This window comes from Notamacropus eugenii, chromosome 5 (assembly GCF_028372415.1).
Source record: "Notamacropus eugenii isolate mMacEug1 chromosome 5, mMacEug1.pri_v2, whole genome shotgun sequence".
Taxonomy (NCBI): domain Eukaryota; kingdom Metazoa; phylum Chordata; class Mammalia; order Diprotodontia; family Macropodidae; genus Notamacropus; species Notamacropus eugenii.
The window spans coordinates 440,726,211-440,733,476 of NC_092876.1; positions in this window are offsets into that span (position 1 = coordinate 440,726,211).

Below are 7,266 nucleotides of genomic sequence, written 5' to 3' on the forward strand. Positions count from 1 at the left end.
TTTCCTCCTACCACTTTGACTACTCTGACTTCTCTCACTGTCTGTTCTAAACATTAGATAAGTCTAGTCATTTGTAAGTTTGTAACATCTCTCATATATTCTCCTTTCTCTCCACTGACATTGCCACCACCATGATACAGACACTTATCAATTTACATTTGAACTATTGCAATAATCTAGTGATTTCTCTCTCAGTCTCATTTTTCCCCACAAAGAAGTGGGCAAATGCTTGCATGTTATCTCCCTAGTTAGACTTTGAGCTTCTTGAGAGCAAGCAGCCTTTTTTTCCTTTGTATCTTTTTTTGCTTAAAACAATGCCTGGTTCATAGTGGGTATGTAATAAATGTTTTTTTTTCTTTTTATTACCTCCAGCAACATTTTTTAGGCACCCAGCAGGGCTTATTGAGTTGTAGTTAAAGGTGGTCACAGAAGGCATGGATTTCAGTGGTGGTGTTGTGAGTCACATCTTCCCATTGAGGTAAACAAGTTCTTCACCAGGTAGGATGGCTGGTGAAAATGTTTGGTTTTCACTTTATGGATATCAACTATGTTTGAATGGAATGGCTCCTCCCTGAATTCTCATAACCATTACTCCCTTTTCATGACAGTACACATAAAAAGGATGTTTTGGTGGTAGCTGAGTAGTGGAGTTGCCCTTCAGTCCTTTTACCAATAACTATTGTTCAGAATTAATTCAATGCAAATTATCAGGCTATTGAAGAAAGGTGAAAAAGCAGTTGTTGTACCAGGTTCACCCAAGGACCTCTTCTCATCCCTGTTAATCATGTTGCCCAGCCCTGACTAGTAATGATCTGTCTGGTCACATGCCACTTCTCTCCTGGCCTTTTTAATGTTAGAACTTTGGTTCAGTGACTTTCTTGTCAGGAATTCAGTGAGGACCATATTCAGCCTGCCCTAGTTTCCATTAATAATTTTACATAATACTGGTATTACAGGCCATTTGGGAACTATTCATTGATGAGGAGAAAAATTCAAATTTTCCTGTCATTTTTGGATATGGCATCTGAGATCACAGTCATCCTTAACCATCCTATCAAATTTACCAGAAGCTAGGGAGGTCAGACTATGATGGAAACAGTGTTGGCTTGTTTCTCTAAAGAATCTTTATACTCATGCTTTATACTCATTTTGACTAATCTGAAATGCATTCTGTGCAGGGAAATTCTTAGTTCTGATTCATGGACAGATCCCATGTCATTTTTCCCCCTCTTTCTTGTGAAGTGTGTAAAGTTATGAGACAGATGAGCTCCATCCTTAGCAGACTCATCAGTTCTCTCATTCTGGATCTGGCATAAGGAAAGCTCTTTCACTATTTCCATGTGAATAAAGTAGGGTATATTTTTTCCCCTACCTTGGAACTTAGTGTTGGTATAGCTGGTATGAATAAAGGATTGTACCCCAGGAATGACCATTGATTACAGTAAACTTAATTCTGTAATTTCTATTTCTATTACTTTGATTTGTTTCATTTTTTTTAAATTAATTTATTTGTTTAATTTTTAACATTCATTTTAACAAAATTTTGGGTTACAAATTTTCTCCTCTTTTGTCCCCTCCCCGCCCAAACACTAAGCATTCTAATTGCCCGTATGACCAATCTGCTCTCTCTTCTATCATTCCTCTCTGCCCTTGTCTCCATTTTCTCTTTTGTCCTGTAGGGCCAGATAGCTTTCTTTACCCCTTAACCTGTATTTCTTATTTCCTAGTGGTAAGAACATTACAGTTGATCCTAACACTTTGAGTTCCAACTTTTTACCTCCCTCCCTCCCCACCCCTTCCCTTTGGAGGGCAAGCAATTCAATATAGGCCAAATCTGTGTAGTTTTGCAAATGACTTCCATAATAGTTGTGTTGTATAAGACTAACTATATTTCCCTCCGTCCTACCCTGCCCCCATAACTTCTATTCTCTTTTGATCCTGTCCTTCCCCATGAGTGTCGACCACAAATTGCTCCCTCCTCCCCATGTCCTCCCTTCCATCATCCCCCCCACCTTGCTTATCCCCTTATCCCCCACTTTTCTGTATTGTAAGATAGGTTTTCATACCAAAATGAGTGTACATTTTATTCCTTCCTTGAGTGGAATGTGATGAGAGTAAGCTTCATGTTTTTCTCTCACCTCCTCTCTTTATCTCTCCACTAATAAGTCTTTTGCTTGCCTCTTTTATGGGAGATAATTTGCCCCATTCCATTTCTCCCTTTCTCCTCCCAATATATTTCTCTCTCACTGCTTGATTTCATTTTTTTTAAGATATGAGCCCATCCTCTTCAATTCACTCTGTGCACTCTGTCTCTATGTGTGTGTGCATGTGTGCATGTGTGTGTGTGTAATCCCACCCAGTACCCAGATACTGAAAAGTTTCAAGAGTTACAAATATTGTCTTTCCATGTAGGAATGTAAACAGTTCAACTTTAGTAAGTCCCTTATGACTTCTCTTTGCTGTTTACCTTTTCATGCTTCTCTTCATTCTTGTGTTTGAAAGTCAAATTTTCTTTTCAGCTCTGGTCTTTTCATCAAGAATGCTTGAAAGTCCTCAATTTCATTGAAAGACCAATTTTTCCCCTGAAGTATTATACTCAGTTTTGCTGGGTAGGTGATTCTTGGTTTTAGTCCTAGTTCCTTTGACTTCTGGAATATCTTATTCCACGCCCTTTGATCGCTTAATGTAGAAGCTGCTAGATCTTGTGTTATCCTGATTGTATTTCCACAATACTTAAATTGTTTCTTTCTAGCTACTTGCAATATTTTCTCCTTGACCTGGGAACTCTGGAATTTGGCCACAATGTTCCTAGGAGTTTCTCTTTTTGGATCTCTTTCAGGCGGTGTTCTGTGGATTCCTTGAATATTTATTTTGCCCTGTGGTTCTAGAACATCAGGGCAGTTTTCCTTGATAATTTCGTGAAAGATGATGTCTAGGCTCTTCGCTTGATCGTGGCTTTCAGGTAGTCCCATAATTTTTAAATTGTCTCTCCTGGATCTATTTTCCAGGTCAGTTGTTTTTCCAATGAGATATTTCACATTATCTTCCATTTTTTCATTCTTTTGGTTTTGTTTTGTGATTTCTTGGTTTCTCATAAAGTCATTAGCCTCCATCTGTTCCATTCTAATTTTAAAAGAACTATTTTCTTTAGTGAGCTTTTGAATCTCCTTTTCCATTTGGCTAATTCTGCTTTTGAATGCATTCTTCTCCTCATTGGCTTTTTGAACGTCTTTTGCCAGTTGAGTTAGCCTATTTTTCTCTATTTTTCAAGGTGTTCTTTTCTTCAGCATTTTTTTGGGTCTCCTTTAGCAGGATGCTGACCTGCTGTTCATGCTTTGACTTCATGTCTCTCATTTCTCTTCCCAGCTTTTCCTCCACCTCTCTAACTTGATTTTCAAAATCCTTGTTGAGCTCTTCCATGGCCTGAGCCCATTGAGTGGGCTGGGATATAGAAGCCTTGACTTCTGTGTCTTTGCCTGATGGTAAGCATTTTTCTTCTTCATTAGAAAGGAAGGGAGGAAATGCCTGTTCACCAAGAAAGTAACCTTCTATAGCCTTATTTCTTTTCCCTTTTCTGGGCATTTTCCCAGCCAGTGACTTGCCTTCTGAATATTCTCTTCACACCCACTTTGCCTCCAGATCCTCCCAGCCAGCACTTGGGATCTGAGATTCAAATGCTGCTTCCCAGCCTCAGGGCTTTGGGTGGGGGCAGGGCTGCTATTCAGTGTGAGATTAAGTTCAGGTGCTCAGGTGGGAACAGGGCTGCCTCACGGGCTCAGTTCCCTCTGGGGGTTTATGCAGAGACCTTCAACAATGGATCAGGGCTCCTGCCTGCTTGGGGAGCCCTGGTCTGCTCCCACCTCCACTGTTGCCTCCCGAGGGGGCCTGAGTTATGGGGGCACCCCACTCCCCTCTTGACCCACCAAAGAGACCCTCTCACCAACCCCTGTCACCTGTGCTTGGAGGGATCCGCGTGACCGCTGGAGATCCTGTCCCTGAAGCCCGCTCGGATCTTCTCCTCTCGGTGCCGTGGCCGTGGGAGGGCTGTGCTTGGCTCCCAGTCCATGGCACCCAGTCCGTGGCCCAAAGGACCTTTTCCGAGAGGTTTGCAGGTCCTTCTGGAACAGAAATCTCCTTCGCTCCAATTCTGTGGCCTCTGGTGCTGCAGAATTTGCAGTGAGTTGCTATTTACAGATGTTCTATGGGTTGTGGGTTCGGAGCTATGTGTATGTGCATCTTTCTACTCCGCCATCTTGGCTCCATCCCCCAATTTCTTTCGTTTTTTTTTTTTCCTTCATTGAGTTGGTTAACCTAAATCCTGGGCAATTGATATGGTATAACTGATACACCAAATGCTTCAGTTACCATTCTGAGAGCTGAGGATAAAGAAGCCTCCTTTACCTGGGCACATTCACTATCCTTTCACAAATGTATTTCAATACTTTGATCCATGGTACATTGATAGCAGGTTTGAGATACTGTCATTTTCATCCACCACCATAGTTACGCCATTCTGCATTGGAAAACTTCCATTAAGTCAGTCAATACTGCCCACAATGAGCCCAAGAGAAATAGGGTATTGAAACTATTCAGGAAAAGTGTTGCTTTTGACCCAATAGTCTTGAAGGGAACACAATGCAGCCTGGAGGCTCTGGTAAACCTCATCAAGTAGAACAAAAGGGTCTTGGTGTATTCCAGTCAGGGATAATCCTCTAAATGACTAATTGTTCCAATTCTGATTACCAGCTCATAATTGGTAATAGAGGACTGATATATTTAAGCTCCCCTTAGAGATATGATCTCATTATGAACCCTGATATTCCCTTTATTTAGTGTATTCTTTCTGAGTCAATCTGTCATAAATTTGATCATGTTTAATATTTCCCCATTATTAAGTGGAAGCAGTATGGGCAAGGCTTGACTAAAATAGGACCTGAGGGCATCAGAAGATTCTCAGAACTTGACTAGACTTTTTCTGGTTCATCTTTTGCCTGAAGGTGAAATTCAAAATAAGGATCCCATTCCTGTCCAAGCCCCTCCGTTTATAAGTTCCCTTTCTATCCTCCCCACCAAAGTTTCTCCAGTGTCTAGTTTACATATGACAGGAAGCCTTAGACATCCATAATAAATGTTATTTGACAGGTGAAAATATATAAGAGATAACACCACTAAGCCTGTTTATAGAGACAACAGACTATTGTTTTCCTAAATCACAGTCTCTTGGACTTTGCTTCTTGCTCAAGCCTCAGATAGTTTACTGATAAACCAAACTGGGAAGACGATCTTTGCTGAGTTTTTAATTTCTCAATACCTATTTATTTTCATCATGTAGATCCTCACTAGGACCCCAGATACTACCCTGAGTTTCTGAAATGATAAAGTTAATGCCCTTCCCCTTTCACATTCCTTGATGGGCTATCATTGGCTACTTTAATATAACCACCGGGTCTACAAATAATCTGGCTTTGAAGACAGGGGTGCTGCCTATGCCTGGGCCTAGTAATATGCCCCATCACTTACCTAGGGTTAATGGCTTACCACTACCTCAAGTCACCATATCAATATGAAAAGTCCCCTGTGAAATTAAATATAGCTTTATGCTCTGAGAGCCTATTTCAAAAGATCAAGCCAAACTTCTACTCACCTGTAAAGAATTTTCTTTTCCCCGTACATCTTCTCTATTTGGGATTTATGGGAGTGGCATAAAAGGTACTTGACCTGCCCTTTGTCCATTTTATGGAAACTTGCTTACTTCCATCATGGGAAACTGTTTACCATCTCTTCTAATGATGATTTCCACTTTATTTCAACCCTGGTCATTGACTGAGCAAATGATCTAGTATTTAGTGTTTTCCATCTCTCATATCACTAATACCATATTGATTTATTGGAGGGACCCAATACCTCTTAAAGAAATAACGTGAAAATTAACTGGATCCCCTGACTGCCTCAATTATTTCCTCTCTGCCAAGTTGACGCATTACTCAACAAAAGAGCATTAGCTAGCACTTACCTCTCCTCATGATATTGTTGGTGTGGGGATTGCAATAATGAAATGGAGGACTGCAGACCATGACTATTCTCAATGTGCAGCCTGATCGGATAACTACCACTGAAGTAGCTTCCTTAATGTACTTTCCTATCATATAAATGTATAAAGCATAGTAAAATGTCAGTGAGTACAGATAAGAGAGTTCCATGAGAAGTTCCTCAGTGCATTATCTAAGATCCTAAGATGTATTGTTTAAGGAAGTCATTAGACATAACCAAATAATGCATCCATCACTCATGCTTCAATTTTTAAACCTGGGCACTCATTATTCTCCTTCATGCAGAATTACTCTGCATTGATTCCTTCTTGTTCCTGTTTAGTTTGGGTGTTATATATGAACATATTTGGCTGATAATAGAAAACTACAAATCTCTCCTCTGTCACTCTAAAGGCCATGCCCAAATGGTAATAGCTCTGAAAGCATATTAATGTTTGTTAATTTTTTTTTTGACTTGCTCTCAAGCAAGAGAAAAAAAGGATGTGGAAAATCCCTCATAGGAAATTAATTCCAAGATATTCTCATAAGGTTCACTTTCCAGTGACACTAGCTACATAGTAGAAATCAGCTTTCCACTACAAGCCTCTATTTCTTTCACTAAGACACGCCTCCTGATAATTAAATTCCCAATTGCTCATGATGAAAATGGTCTATAAAATGTGTAGATTTAAATTTACTTGCCCACATAAAGGCAGTAGAAAAAATGATTTCCAGACAATTATCAAACTAACCCCTAATAATGAGAGTATCCTACAAAATTTAAATGGTTAGTCAGTCAGTCAACAAGCTCTATCAGCAACGACACCAGCATACACAAGAGGACCTGATGCACAGCTTTTTAGATCTACTTTTCTAAAAGGAAAGCAACTTTTGAGGGATCAACAATCTTCTTTAATCAATCATGTATATTGTTCACTTAGTTCAGAGGAAAAAGTCAACACTCTGAACTTCAGAGAAAATACAAACAGCGAAATGAAGACCAACAGACAAGGCTTCCAACTGTCTGACCATAAGCAATACATACATTACCAATCAACAGACAGATTCAACTGTCTGACCATTACATTGTTGTGTTGATTTCATTGTTATTTGTCTGTGAAATCTGGATTTTATACCAATCACATGTCAGGAAACTGACTCACTTCCATTTGAATTGTCTTAGGAAGATTCTGAAGATCACTTTGCACAGTAAGATACCACAGAGAGCACAAGTTCA